We start from the raw sequence: 15,107 nt of genomic DNA on the forward strand, positions 1-15,107 counted from the left end.
CCCCGGAGGAGATTCCAGTCTAAGCTTCCCTTAGTCCACCCACACTCAGCACAGACTGCAGAAAAATGCTTCTCAAATGCTAACCTTCACCCAACTCGCACACGAGTTTCCCGGGGATCCACGTCCCACGCCGCTGTGGTGCTAGCCCTTACAAGAACAAAGAACAAAAAAGCCTGCACGCGTATTCCGCTGCAGCACAGTTTTAAGATTAAGCCTGAGAAGGGACTCTGAGAACAGTAGGGTCCAGACCATCACTGAATCGGCTCTAAATCCTTAGTAAGACCAAACTAACTTTACAGTTGACCGTCGGGAACTGGTTTTGGAGCTGGAAAAAGTAGAGTGACCCGCAAACTGAACGGAACGTGTTAATTTAAGCAAACATTGCAGAGAAAGCTACCCCACCCCCCCAGGGGGGCGTGAAGGAAATAGGAATCTCCTCTGCACCTCCAACCAGTTGTCCACACTCTCCCCACTAGAAGTTGTGAAGGGAAAGATATCAGGAACTTACTCTCAAAATGGGGCCAGTGAGATGGCTCACCAACAAAGGTGAGATGCCAAACATCAAAGACCTGTCAGTCTTTGAACCCCCATGGTGCAAGCTCAGGATCAATTTACCCCTGACCACAGGTTCTCCGTGGCATCACACACACACACACACACACACACACACACGATAAAATACAAGATCACTTAAAAATTTTATCAGGCAGCTGGGCAGTGGTGGCTCACGCCTTTAATCCCCAGCACTCGGGGAGGCAGAGGCAGGCAGATCTCTGTGAGTTCAAGGCCAGCCTGGTCTACAAGAGCTAGTTCCAGGACAGGCTCCAAAGCCACAGAGAAACCCTGTCTCAAAAAAACAAAAAAAAATTAAGCAGGCATGAAGAGAAATCCCAGCACTTGGGAAATGGAGACAGGGGGACCAGGAGTTCAAGGCTATATGAAACCCTAACTCAAAAACATTTCTGGAAGCTGGTCAACATATATCTTTGTGTACATGTGTGGTTTATATATTTAGCTCACAATCTAAGATTTACTAGCTCATTTAATATTGTCCAGGAAAAATATTTAGCCTCCTTTATTTCCTCCAACCAAATGCTGAATGATTGCTCCATAACCCACCCTGTAGAAGAAACATCCAGGCAGTCCTTGTTTCTGTTTAAACACACTCATACAGAGTGCACACGCGCCCCAGTATGTTTGCTTGTTTATAACCGAACTTGTGAACTGCCTTTGGTTTGGGGTTTTGTTTAGGAATGACTCTGTAAACAAAGCTGTATCCGGAAGTCAGAAAACTGCTAGAAGGGAAGTGTTCCTTCTCACCTGAAGACTGCAAAACCAGCACAGCCCCCAAAAGACACCTGCGCCCCTTGGCAACCTTAGAAAAGGAAAGACTCCAGGCTTGCCTTCCCTCCTGGGAAGCTCCTTCCCCTTCCTCGGGCAGGACTCCTCAGCAACACCAAATAGCACAGTTTTCACCTAATGGAAGCCAGAAATCTGCGATCAAGGCGTCTGTAGTGTAGGTCAGGCTCCTCTCTAAGCCCTCGCAAGGATCTTTCCCCTCTTCAAGCCTCTGTTTCCAGAGGCCTTGGGTTTGTGTAACCCCCATCTCTGCCCCAGTATTGATTTGACCTTCCTAGGCAAAAAGCCTACCACTGAGCTACATCCTCAGCCTTTTTCTTCTCTTATGAAGACATTTAATCCTGGCTTTAGGGCCTACACTAATCTAGAAAGAATTTATCTAAAAATACACCATTATTTAGGCCTGCATGATGGCGCATGCCTCTAATCCCAGAATTGAAGAAACCAGGGCAGGTGGATCTCTGTGAGCTCAAGGCCAGCCAGGGCTACACAGTAAGATCTTGACTCAAAAAACAAACAATATTGATTACAATTAATCAGACTGAGCCGGGTGGTAGTGGCGCACGCCTTTAATCCCAGCACTTGGGAGAGAGAGGCAGGTGGATCTCTGTGAGTTCGAAACCAGCCTGGTCTACAAGAGCTAGTTCCAGGACAGGCTCCAAAGCCACAGAGAAACGCTGTCTCAAAAAACCAAAAAAAAAAAAAAAACCAATTAATCAGACTGTGACAGAGAAATTATAGGGACACAAGAAGAGAGAGGGACTGTAGGGCCCGTGTCTACCCTTGTTACTGGGGTACATCTTGAGGACAGTTTCTGGTCAGCTAACTAAGCATCCTGTTTGTTCCTGTGCTCTCCCTGTCCCGCCTGGTGATTAGCTGTAGGGCATTGACTCCATCGTTGGTACAGTAATTTCCCACCTGCCTGGGCGGAAATCCTTGTGCAGCAGCTAGGTATATAAGATTTTCCCCAAGTTTGAATAAACGGCATTCAGCTGATCTCCTTACAAATGACCCAGGTCTCTTTGTGTGTTCTTTCCATCTCCAGGCCCTTGGACTCGCGTACGGTACAGTGGTGCAAACTGTACAGAGGGTATAACACAGAATCGGGTGTTACAAGGGACCTTTCGTCCCCAAGTCTGATTGACTTCTCTAGAACTCTGGCACAATTAGCATTTCATTTCATTTTGTCTTTCTCCTTTCTTCTTTCCCTCTTTCCCTTCCTCCCTCCCTCTCTCCTTCCTTTCTGTCTTTCTTAGACAGGGTTTCACTGAGAAGTTCTGGCTAGCCTGGAACTTTCTCTGTACAGTAGGCTGTCCTTGAACCCACAGAGATCCACCCGCCTTTGTTTCCTGAGTGCTGGGATTGATCCTCAACACATGGGTCTTGCTCACTTTAGGGGTTGCCTAAAACCATGGGAATACACAAATATTTACATTATAATTCACCACAGTAGCAAAATTACAGTTATGAAGTACACTGAAAATAATGTTATGGCTGGTCTCAACACAACAAGAGGAACTGTATTAGCTTCACAGCACTAGGAAGGCTGGGAACCACTAACGTAGGCCAACACGCCCAGTCCACGGTTAACACTTTATTTTTGTCTTTTAGTTTTAAGACAAGGTCTGTGCTTCTATATAAAACTATGTACTTTTTATTTTTTTAAAAAAAAAAAAAAAAGATAAAATTTAGGGGCTGGAAAGCTGGTTCAGGGATTAAGAATGCTGCCAGAGGTCCTAAATCCCAGTAACCACTTGGTGGCTCACAACCATCTGTAATGGGATCTGGTGCCCTCTTCTGGCGTGCAGATAGAACACTGTATGTGTGATCTATAAATCTTTAAAAAAAAAAAGATAAAATTCAACTAATAGTAAATGCTCAGTGTGAAATTTGTTCAGACCTGTTACTGGGGGGGGTGTGTGTGTGTGTGTGTGTGTGTGTGTGTGTGTGTGTACGATGATAAAGAGAGAGTTGATGCAAACTTTTTTTTTGAGACTGAGTCTCACATAGCCCAGGCTGCCCTCAAACTCACTCACTCCTCCATAGCTAAGAATGACCTTACATTTCGGTATCTTGTGTTTTCCCCCTGAGTGTCAGGATGACACACATACACACACCATCTGTCCCATGAATGTGGAGCTGAGTATTCAAACCAGGGTTTCATGCATTCTAGGCAAACGTTCTCCCTGCTAAGCTGCATTCCCCAGCCCCTTGGCATATACTTTACAGCATCCTTTTTCACTCTCAAAATGCATTTTGGTGACAAATCAATGCTCCCTTACGCTTTCATGATTTCTAACAACCTTCGCAATCCTAAAGTACTAGATTATCAGATGCAGCCGACTGTGAGCCCTAATCCGTCATTACTGTTCTTCCCTTGACCAATGGCATGGGTGTTTGGAGAACTTTGTCAACACCTGAGTGCTGTGAGATGATACTCTTGTATCCTGTAAAGATTGTCACTCATATTGGTTTAACACTGATTGGCAAGTAGCCAGACGGGAAGTATAGGCAGGGTGACCAGACTAGGAGAATTTTGGGGAGAGGAAAGGATCAGTCTGTAGTCGCTACCCAGACATAGAAGAAGCAAGATGAGAATGCCTTACTGAGTAAGTTACCAAGTCACATGGCTAAACATAGATAAGAATTATGAGTAAGTTGTAAAACCTAGTTAATAATAAGCCTGAGCTAATAGGCCAACCAGTTTATAATCAATATAAGCCTCTGTGTGTTTTGTTGGGACTGAACAGCTACAGGACCAGGCAAGACAGAAATTTCCATCTACACCTGAGGCTGAATGAAACGGTATAGGGGATTAAAAAAAAAAAAAGGCATCTCTTTGACATTTGGATGAACTCAAGGAACAGACTTGTGTTTTACAGGAATTTGTCAGGTGTGGTTCTTCTGGGCTAGGCCATGATGCTTCAGGGTGAGGAAGGCTTTCCACCTCAAGTCATCTAATCTAGATAACCCTTCACAAGAAGGTCCAGAGGACCATCTCCTGTGTGATCCTAGAACCCGTCATGTTGACCATCAATATTAACCATGGTAATTCAGTGTAACACCCAAACATACCACTGGTAAGCCATCATATTCCACCTCTTGTTACCACAGGCTCATGACATAATGCAAAGAACATTCATTCCAACTTCAAAAGTCCCCAGTCCATAACAGTTCCAAAACTGTGCAAAAGCTTAAATGTAACCTCTTTAGAGACCCAGGCACTGTCTTCTCTGTGAGCTTTTTTTATTATTTATTTATTTTTATTTTTTATTTTATTATTATTTGGGGGGGATTTTTTTCGAGACAAGTTTTCTCTATAGCTTTGGAGCCTGTCCTAGAACTACTAGCTCTTGTAGACCAGGCTGGCCTCGAACTTACAGAAATCTGGCAGGTGGATCTCTGTGAGTTCAAGGCTACCTTGGTCTACAAGAGCTAGTTCTAGGACAGGCTCCAAAGCTACAGAGAAACCCTGTCTCAAAAAACAAAACAAAACAATAAAACTTCCTTTTCTGTGTGTACACTAGAACTCATGTGTTTCCATGTTAAAAATATTAATGACATATAATTATTGCAATGGTTTTGCAAACAGAGTTTGACCCAACAAATTTAACATTTCTCTGTGTTTCCATGTGTTTTTATTTGCTTATCTATTTGTTCAGAGGAGAAAATATTAGGGAGACAAAAATCATCGCATAAAAATTTTAATGCACTTATTTCTTTTATGCCACCTTGTAAGTAATATTTATACTTTAGTCTAAACATGATTAACAAAGGAAGAAAATACGCTAAAAATTCTTTTTATTAATCATTAAATATTCCTTTTATGGAAATATATGCATAATATGTAAATATGTCTCACACGCATATATATATACACACACATATATGGATACACACATGTGTATGTGTGTGAGATAAGGTCTTGCTCTGTAGCCCAAGGACTCACCATCCCCTTGCTTCTGTTTCCTGGGAGCCAGGATTACAAGCATGAACCACCATGTCTGGCTCCTCTTTGTAAACTTTGAAGTACATCTAGGAACTTAGTTCTACCTCAGCCTGTGAATATTGTCCTTTTCTGGGAAAAGCTAACATTAACCTCTGCCCTCAAACTGCACAGGCACCAACAATGGAGAAAATGGCTCGTCCATGTTGGTGAAAATACTATTTACCGTTTACCAAGGGCAACTTGTGGGTGGTGAACAACACATAGCTGCCTGGTCCTCAGACTCACCAATGCCCACCAGTCTCCCAGGAGCTGCAATTTCGGCAGCTCCAATTCTCTAAGAAAGGTGATGTAAAGCCTGGGTTCAGAGCACTGCAGCAGAGGTGGCTACAGACTCCCCACATCTAAAACAGTGTCTGGAAAGGTACCTTGGCTAGTTTTATAGTCACTTGACACAAGCTGGAGTCATCTGAGAGGAGGGAACCCAATTAAGAAAATGCCTCCATAAAACCAGGCTGTAGACAACCAAGCCTGCAGGGCATTTTCTTAATTAGTGATTGATGAGACAGTGGATGGTGATTTAGGATGTGTAAGCCACACAAACTCGTTCCTCTCCAAATTGCTTTTGGTCACGATGTCTCATCACAGCGACAATCACCCTAGGTTCCGTGTTTATGTGTGCGCCGGGACCCTTACTGGAGATTCTGTTGGTCTTGGCAAATACCACCCTACCTTGCAAGGGTGACTCAGTCTGCTGCTGTCAGACACATAAACAGGTCAGTGGTAGCTTGCTGCAAGATGCAGTCAACCTAAGAAGGATTCAGAATACCATTCTCACTACCAGAAATGATTTTTGTTTCTTTCTCAATCTTGTGTCTGAGTGTACAGGTGTGCAAATGAGGGCACGTGTGCACCACGGCACATATGGGGGTCAGAGGACAACTTTGGGCTTCAGTCTTTACTTTCCATCTCTTGCTGTTTTCTACTGTGGATGTTAGGCGAGCTGGCTTGTGAACTTGCAGGGAATCTCCTGCCTCTGACCCCAAATCACCATTGAGGCTTCAGAATTTCCGGCGTGGGTTCTGGGGACTCAAGACCCAGTGGGCCACATTTGCACAGTGAGTGTTCTACCCACCGAGCCATTTCCTCAGTCCCTTTTATAGACCTTTGCGCGTGTGTATTCTCATGCATTGTGTGTGTGATGTGTGTGTATGTGTATAATGTGTATCTATGCATGTGTGTGCAATGGGCATGTATGTGAAATCTGCATCCATTTATAGACTCATGATGGTCATTACCAGTAAAGTTCTAGCACAGGAGACTCTTCTGAAGGGAATGACTGAAAGGTTATTAGTGGACACTTCAGAAATTTCTACACCCCTTAGTTAACCATGAAGTATTTTATTTGTTCAGACGCAAGATGCTGAAGGAACTGTTGCTGCTTGAGTGTTTTAAATCCGTCCTTTAAAGTGTGGCCGCTTTACCAAGATGCCCCTCAAATGCCTTAAAATTCAGCCTCAACATGTGCAACAGTTCGTTACAAAGAAAACTGGGGTTCCCTTTTAAGATTGTTAGTTTCATTAATAAAAGAAAGGGGCCGTAGAGATGGCTCAGTGGTTAAGAGCACAGGCTGCTCTTCCAGAGGTCCCAGATTAATTCCCAGTATCCACGGGATACTGGGATTCCAGTTCTAGGGGACCTGATGCCCTCCTCTGGCCTCCACCTGCACCAGGCATGCCTGTGCTACTGACAAAAACCTCAAATACACAATAAAGTTAAAATTGTTTTGTAAAGATAGGAGACAGGAAGCTTGAGTACAATTCCTTAGAGCTTAAGCAAAAACAAAACAAACAAACAAAAAGGAAACAGGACGGGCAAGTTCTAAATCTTGGCATTGGCCAAGAGCAGAGAAATGGAAGAGGAAGAGAAAAGACAATGCCACTTGTAATGGAGATTGATGAGCAGCCATGTGGTGGAAGGAGAGGCGAAGAGAGACTTCAGGGAAGCTGCCTGGGCTCTGGCAGGGAGCGGGGAGGGGGAAATCCACACTTTCTGTGTAACTTAAGAAGTGGGCAGGCTTTGTGCAGATACTGTGACAGCAGCTGCAAGGGGCTGTCCAGAAAGGAGGCTTCAAGAAGGAAAAGTATGTTATCTCATTAGGAGGTGTTTCAAGACACCCCGGACAGGGAGTCCACCACAGACCAAAGTGCAGATAACACCAAAATTCCGCTCGGTGGACCATGAGCTTTATTGGGGTTTCTTATGAGGGCATGGGTGAGGGGTTATGTACAGGAGCAGAAATGACTCAAAGATGGCTGTATCACCAAAACTCACCCCAGCATGGGAAACAGCTCACAGAACTGGGAACCTGGAGAGCGTCCTTTCAAGGCGCCTCAGTGGGTCTATACCTCTTCCAATCAGACCAGAAGCTGGTCTGGTCTCAGAATCTTGCCGCTTGGCTCTGCTCTTCTGGGAGCAACTCTCAGATTACTGCTTACCCTGGAAGGGAGGGGTCTAGTCGCTCTGGTGGGTCTTGGGGGGTTTTCTGAAGCTATTTTGAGCTGTTTACCTTCCTGCTTAAGGAGCTTCCCTGCAGGATGGAATGTTTAATTTCTTAGGAAATTTACACAACACAGAGATAACTGATCCTCTTGTCTCTTTTTGGGCAGCTCAGACTGCCAGCTCTCTACCCAGGGCTAGAGAAGGAAATGAAAACAAAGCTAGGTACCTCCACTTTCACGTGTGGCAGTTTAATTTTCAAGGAGTGATAACTGATGTTTGCATTCCCAGTGGTGCCAGGGAAATGGGAAGAGCCAATGCCTCAGCGGTGTAAAGCTCCTTAGCAAGTTTCTAGAACATACACTCACTGTGGGGCACGGCTCTAGTTCTGCTGAGTGCCCACTTTTCTTTGTGATGTCTAGCAGGATGGACCCCGGGTAATGACAAGTAGGAGTCACTTCGGCGCAGCTTACAAAGTGTTTTTGTTTGTTATCTCGGGTAGGCTCACCACACCCACCAGGTGCCAGCGTCAGAAATTGTCAGAAATTACGGGAGCCTGTTTGAAATCAGCCTGACTCACTCTCCCAGTTAAAGGCTGGCGGGAAGAATAGTTTGGCTGGATCTGCAACAGATCTTGTCAGGGACACTCTCTGGAGGGACCTATGGTGGCACAGACAGACAGACTTGGGAGGAAGGACAGACAGTCTAGATGGCAGCATTTAAAACCCCGCAGCCCACTTCCCAGCCAACCACCTGAACCATCAGGCTGGCTCTCCACTAAGTGGGCAAACCTGTCTGTGGGCTTCAAAGAAAGACCTGCCATGGAGTCAGAAAAGAATCTTCCTTCCCTTAGTCTGGTCCACCGCAGAGCTGACTTACATTGTCTATGGAGTGCGGAACTAAGACTTGTCCAAGCTTACTCATCACACTCTGAGACTATTCATTCATAAATTTCGGTAGTAAAACCACCTATAATCTCCCATAAAGCAGTTATTTATAAAACTGAATTTGGTACTGGAGACTACTGGCTGCTCTTCCAGAAGACTCAGGTTTAATTCTCAACACCCACATGGCAGCTGACAACTATTTGTCTGTAACTCAAGATCCAAGGGATCTGACGCCCTCTCCTGGCCTCCAAGAGCAATAAGAAGCACTTGGTGCACAGAGCTAATGTAGGCAAAACATTCAAACATATAAAGTAAATAATAATAATATAAAATAAAACTCGCCGGGTGGGTGGTGGTGGCGCATGCCTCTTTAATCCCAGCACCCAGGAGGCAGAGGCAGGCGGATCTCTGTGAGTTCGAGGCCAGTCTGGTCTACAAAGCAAATTCCAGGACAGCCTCCAAAGCTACACAGAGAAACACTGTCTTGAAAAAACCAAAAGAAAGAAAGAAAAGGAGGAAAGAAAGAAAAAAAAAAGAACTTAAGATTCCATATTGTATATTAAAAATTTCTCAATGCTCGGGCATCATCCCCAGTGATTATGATTCAATTTATCCATGGGGCCTAGAACAATTTGGTTTGTAATTAACTTTTTTCTTGAGATGGTGTCCCAGTTAGCTTTCACCATGACCTAAGAAGGGAGGAGTTATCCAGATCAGCAAGAAAGCAACAAGCAGTGTTTCTGCCTCAAGCCGCTGCCCTGCCGTCCTTCAGTAATAGGCTATAACTTGTTTTTTTGTTTGTTTGTTTGTTTTGGTTTTTTCGAGACAGGGTTTCTCTGTGGTTTTGGAGCCTGTCCTGGAACTAGCTCTTGTAGACCAGGCTGGTCTTGAACTCACAGAGATCCGCCTGCCTCTGCCTCCCGAGTACTGGGATTAAAGGCGTGCGTCACCACCGTCCGGCAAATATTTATTTATTTATTATGTATACAATATTCTCTCTGTGTATGCCTGAAGGCCAGAAGAGGGCACCAGACCTCATTACAGATGGTTGTGAACCACCATGTGGTTGCTGGGAATTGAACTCAGGACCTTTGGAAGAGCAGACAATGCTCTTAACCGCTGAGCCATCTCTCCAGCCCTCTGTTTCTTTGTTTTTATTTGTTTGTTTTATCCATGGCAAAAGAGATGAAACTAAAATAAATGTACCTCTATGTTCACCACGCTGGGTTTTGAAGTCTGGGACTCTGTTGATCCTCTTGCATCAGCCTCCCCAGAGGCAATGTCTAACTATGCACAAACCTCCTGAGTCCTCTGAAAGCAATTCATAGTTTTTAAATCAGTGTATTTCTTTTTATGTGTATAGGTGTTTTGCCTGCATGCATGTCTGTGCCTGGTGCGCTCAGAGGCTTAAAGAGGATATCGGATCCTCTGAGGCTGGAGTTACAGACGGCTGTGAGCGCTATGTAGGTGCTGGAACTCAGGTCGTCTGGAAGGGCAGCAAGTGCTCTTAACCACTGAACCATCTCTTTAGCTCCCAAAGGAGTAAAGAGATGCTAGAGGAATGAGGGAAGAAACCAGAGGGAAACATATACATTGGCCATCTCAGTCCTGGTAGGAAAAGCTTCTACCCAGCCTGAAAAAGTATCTATATCTGGCTGGCTTAATTTCTGTAAAATCTACCTCCCAGTAGGCCCCAGGCCGGTCGCCCTTGAGCCTCTTCCCAGGAGTGTATATGGAGTGTCCTGCATTAGTCATAGCACAGGCCTTGCAGCTTTTGACTACTTCTTCTGCCAAGTCAGAGAGTCCTATAACATAATAGTCGAAGGCCCTAACAACATCTTTTAGTTTCTTGGCCCCCAAGTGGGTCAGGTAATGTAAGTTGGTAACATACTTGTGTTCTTCTTTTCGTGGGAGGACTAGTTTTCCTCCTTCTGTCTCTACTGCCCAATATGGGACTTCCTTTACCAGTCATAATTTGCCCATAAGTTGATAGTCCTTGGAGGTGTATCTAAAATTGGTTTCACTGATATCATAATAATCTTTAGGCTCTTTGATTGCCAAGATCATTGTTCCTTGGGCCACCTGTTTAGCAGTTAGGTCTGCCATCTGATTTCCTTTAGCCACAGTATCTCGAACTTCTTGGTGTCCTGGACAGTGTATGATGGCTACCTTCTTTGGCAAATGTATGGCCTCGAGGAATCTCAAAATTTCTTCTTTATTTTTTATGTCTTTTCCTGCAGGTATCAACCGTCCTCTCTGTCTGTATATTACTCCGTGTATATGGGCAGTGGCAAAAGCATACCTGCTGTCAGTGTAGATGTTCGTAGACTTCCCCTTGCCATCCGTAGAGCTTGTATCAAAGCCACAAGTTTGGCTTTCGGGGCCGACATCCTTTCAGGGAGGCTACTGGCCCAGATCACTTGCTTCCCATCCACCACTGCTGCCCCCGCCTTCTGCTTACCTTCACCCACGAAACTGCTGCCATCCATGTACCAGCTCGGACTCCCAGGCCAAGGCTGATCCCTCGGATCATTTCGGGTACCAGCTTCTTCTGCCAGAATGTCAGCACAGTGATGGGTAGGTGAGGACTCATCAGTCTCAGGCAGTAGGGTAGCGGGATTTAGGACAGCAGGGGGAGCGAAGGTCACTGGTTCAGTCAACAAAAGGTTTTGATCACCTCTGGCCTATTTTGAGTAAACCTGATCTGGGCCTTCAACTTCGTTAACAAGTCTCTTTCTAATAAAGGCGTGGGACACTCAGGGAAAACCAGGAAGAAATGAGTCACTTGTCCTCTCCCCAAATCTACAGTTCGTAAGGTGGTCCACGGATATTGTTTCTGTCCAGTTGCTCCAATTACTATAATCTTTGTATTCTTTAGCTTCCCCAATGGTTGTTTCAGCACAGAGTGCTCAGCCCCTGTGTCCATTAGAAAATCCATAGGGGTCCCCTCCACAGTCAGGGTTACCCTAGGCTTGGGGAGGGGGTCTGAGTCCCGTTCCCTCTAATCATCTTCTTCTAGGGCCAGTACCTTAGAGGCCCTTCCTTTCTTCTTTGGGCATTCTCTTGCCCAATGTGCTTTTTCTTTCTTTGCAATAAGCACATTGGTCTTTGTCCAAGGGGTGCCTCTTCACTCATCTTTGGTCTTCTGTTGCCCAGGTTCCCTATCTGTCTAGGTCCTGTCTTCCCTTTCTCTCCTACTACTGCGGCCAAAATTCTAGTCAAATTTCTCTCTTGCTTCGATTCCTCCAGTCCTCTCTTTCCTCTGCCTCCTGCCCCCCTCTCTCTCGCTTCTCTTCCTCCATCTCTCGCTTATGAAACACTTTCTCTGCTTCCTTAACCAAACCTTGCAAGGTATAATCCTATAACCCTTCTAACTGCTGTATAACTTTTTCTTAATATCTGATGCTGACTGTCCTATGAAGGCCATAGTTACCGCTGCTTGCTGACCCTCAGAGATTGGGTCAAAGGGAATATAATGCCTGTAAGCCTCCATTAAACGTTCAAGAAACACAGATGGTGGTTCAACCGGCCCCTGAAGAACCTCTCTTACCTTGGCCAAATTAGTGGGGCATCTTGTGGCCCCTCAGAGACCTGCCACAAGATCCCAGCAATAGACCATCAGCCGCTCCCAACCTGCTGCCGTATTAAAGTACTGGAGGGGTTGGAGGTGAGGTGAGTCCACTGGGGGCCCATAGACGCACAGTGGCAACTCCATTGTTGAATCTGGTCCTCCAGGACCCTGTGCAGGACTCTGATGATGCAGACTTCATGTGACTGTCGTAGCCCTTTCCCCGTCCCCTGGTGCTGCTGCTAGCACCAGGATCAGGCATCTGGGGCAGCGGGTAAGGCTGGGGGGGACGGACGGACGGACAGGACTTGGCCATTCAGGTGGCTCCTCAATCTTGGGATAGATTTTGGGAGGAGCTGAAGGTTGGTTCTCGGGCAAATTCTCAGGCCTCGGAGTTACAGGTTTCGGTTTGTGCTCCAACTCTGGGAGAGCCAGGGTTCAGGAACCTGGCTTCCATCCGCGCACCCAGGGCTTCACCCAAGGTGGGGGATCCTGGACCAAATCTTGCCATATAGTAATATATGGTTGTTGATCAGGATGGGATCCTGGTCCTTCTTGAAAATCAATAGCTTTAATTTCAAAAATAATGATTAAATCAAAGGTGCCCTCTGGAGGCCAGCCAACATCAAGCACTGGCCACTCCGACGAACAAAAAGTAAAGTCTTTCATGGACCTTTCTTAATCTCAACTGACAAGTTGTGTGCTCTAGCCATAACTTCAGTCCAATGATCCAGAGTCAATGTCACAATCTGTCCCATCGTCAAAGTCACAAGTAAGACAAAACAAAGACTGAAGACACACAAACGACACACAAACAAAGGCTTAACAAATGTCTGTCTCCATCTAGACAGACAAAACAACTCCAGAAACACAGACGGCCGAGAGGGCATATAGTTCCTCCAATCTAGGAGAACTTCCATATCCTCACCAGCACCCAGCTGGGAATCTCTCACACGTCCCTGGGGTCCCTCCTCACCTCCCAGGATGTCTCCCAGGGCAGCAATTGGTGATTTCCTAGCATGTCTGTTGATCACTCCCTCCGTCTCCTCCTGAGATGCAAGCGACTGCAAAACCGAAAGTACAGAACCTAAATTCAGCCGCACGGCATGAAAACACAAAGACACAGACAATGTCTCACCTCCACGTGGGTCTTCGGAGGTGAGGGTGGTCGCCAATCCCAGATAAGCCCCCAAATAAAAGACCCCCGGAATAGGGAGACTCTCACTCAAGTCTCAGGATAACACGACCCCCCAGGAACTCATGAGAGACCGTTCTTGCTGAAATCACACAAGGTTTACTGACAGGAACCAGTGTGCTGGGGCCAAAACTCATTTCCCACGCAGGGGTAGAGGAGTTCAACCCTGAGTAGCTGGGAGAAATGGTATTTAGGGGAAGAAACCACAGCCCAAAGGGGGTAGGGAGGGTGTCATTGGAAAATTCTGAAAATACGAGTGATAATCACAGGGGGTAATTCCCTGTTTCTCAAGATTATTCTCAAGATTATAATCTAACTTTATGGTCAGATAGTTCCTGGAACAGAATCACTGGACTGTCTAACCTAGATTTTTGGCTCTACTTTTCCTGCTAGATTTTTGGCTCTACTCTTCCTGCTAGAGATTTTTGGCTCTATTCTTCCTGGTCCTTCATAACTTCCACCCAAGCTTTTCAGACTCTTTGGATATATGGACGTCAGTGGCTGGGGTGATGGAGTCTCTTATGGCAAGGCAAAAACTACGTTTTCCACAACCTAGAATAACTTAGAGTAGGACACAGCCTGATCTCAACTCCTAAGCCTCAGTTACTGTAGGATATGTCAAACAGTCTTCAAAGACCTTGAAAGAACGGTACTCAACTTCGTTTGGAAAAGCAAAAAACTCAGTATAGCCAAAACAATCCTATACAATAAAAGAACTTCTGGAAGCATCATAATCTCGAACTTCAAACTCTACTACAGAGCTACAGTACTGAAAACAGCCTGGTATTGACATAAGAACAGACAGGAGGACCAATGGAAGCGAATGGAAGACCCGGATATCAATCCACACATCTTCTAACACCTGATCTTTCACAAGAAAGCAAAAAATATCAAATGGAAAAAGGAAAGCATATTAAACAAGTGGTGCTAGCATAACTGGATATCAACATGTATCAAAATGAAAATAGACCCATATCTATCACCATTCACAAAACCCAAGTCCAAATGGATCAAAGACCTCAACATAAAGCCAGCCACACTGAACCTTATAGAAGAGAAAGTGGGAAGTACACTTGAACGCATTGGCACAGGAAACCTCTTCCTAAATATAACTCCATCAACACAGACACTGAGAGAAACAATTAATAAATGGGACCTCCTAAAACTGAAAAATGCCTGTAAAGCAAAGGACATGGTCAACCTACAGAAGGGGAAAAGATCTTCACCAACCCCACATCAGACAGAGGATTGATCTCCAAAATATACAAAGAACTCAAGAAATTGGTCATCATAAGAACAAATAATCCAATAAAAAACTGGAGTACAGACCTAAACAGAGAACTCTCAACAGAGGAATCTAAAATGGCTGAAAGACACTTAAGGAAATGTTCAACATCCTTAGTCATTAGAGAAATGCAAATCAAAACAACTCTGAGATTCCATCTTACACTTGTAAGAATGGCCAAGATCAAAAACATTGATGAGAACCTATGCTGGAGAGGTTGTGGGGAAAAGGGAACACTGCTGAATTGCTGGTGGGAATGCAAGCTGGCACAACCCCTTTGGATGTCAGTGTGGCAATTTCAGAAAATTAGGAAACAACCTTTCTCAAGACCCAGTAATACCACTTTTGGGTATATATCCAAAGGATGC

Source organism: Chionomys nivalis, chromosome 6 (genome assembly GCF_950005125.1).
Source record: "Chionomys nivalis chromosome 6, mChiNiv1.1, whole genome shotgun sequence".
Classification (NCBI taxonomy): Eukaryota; Metazoa; Chordata; class Mammalia; order Rodentia; family Cricetidae; genus Chionomys; species Chionomys nivalis.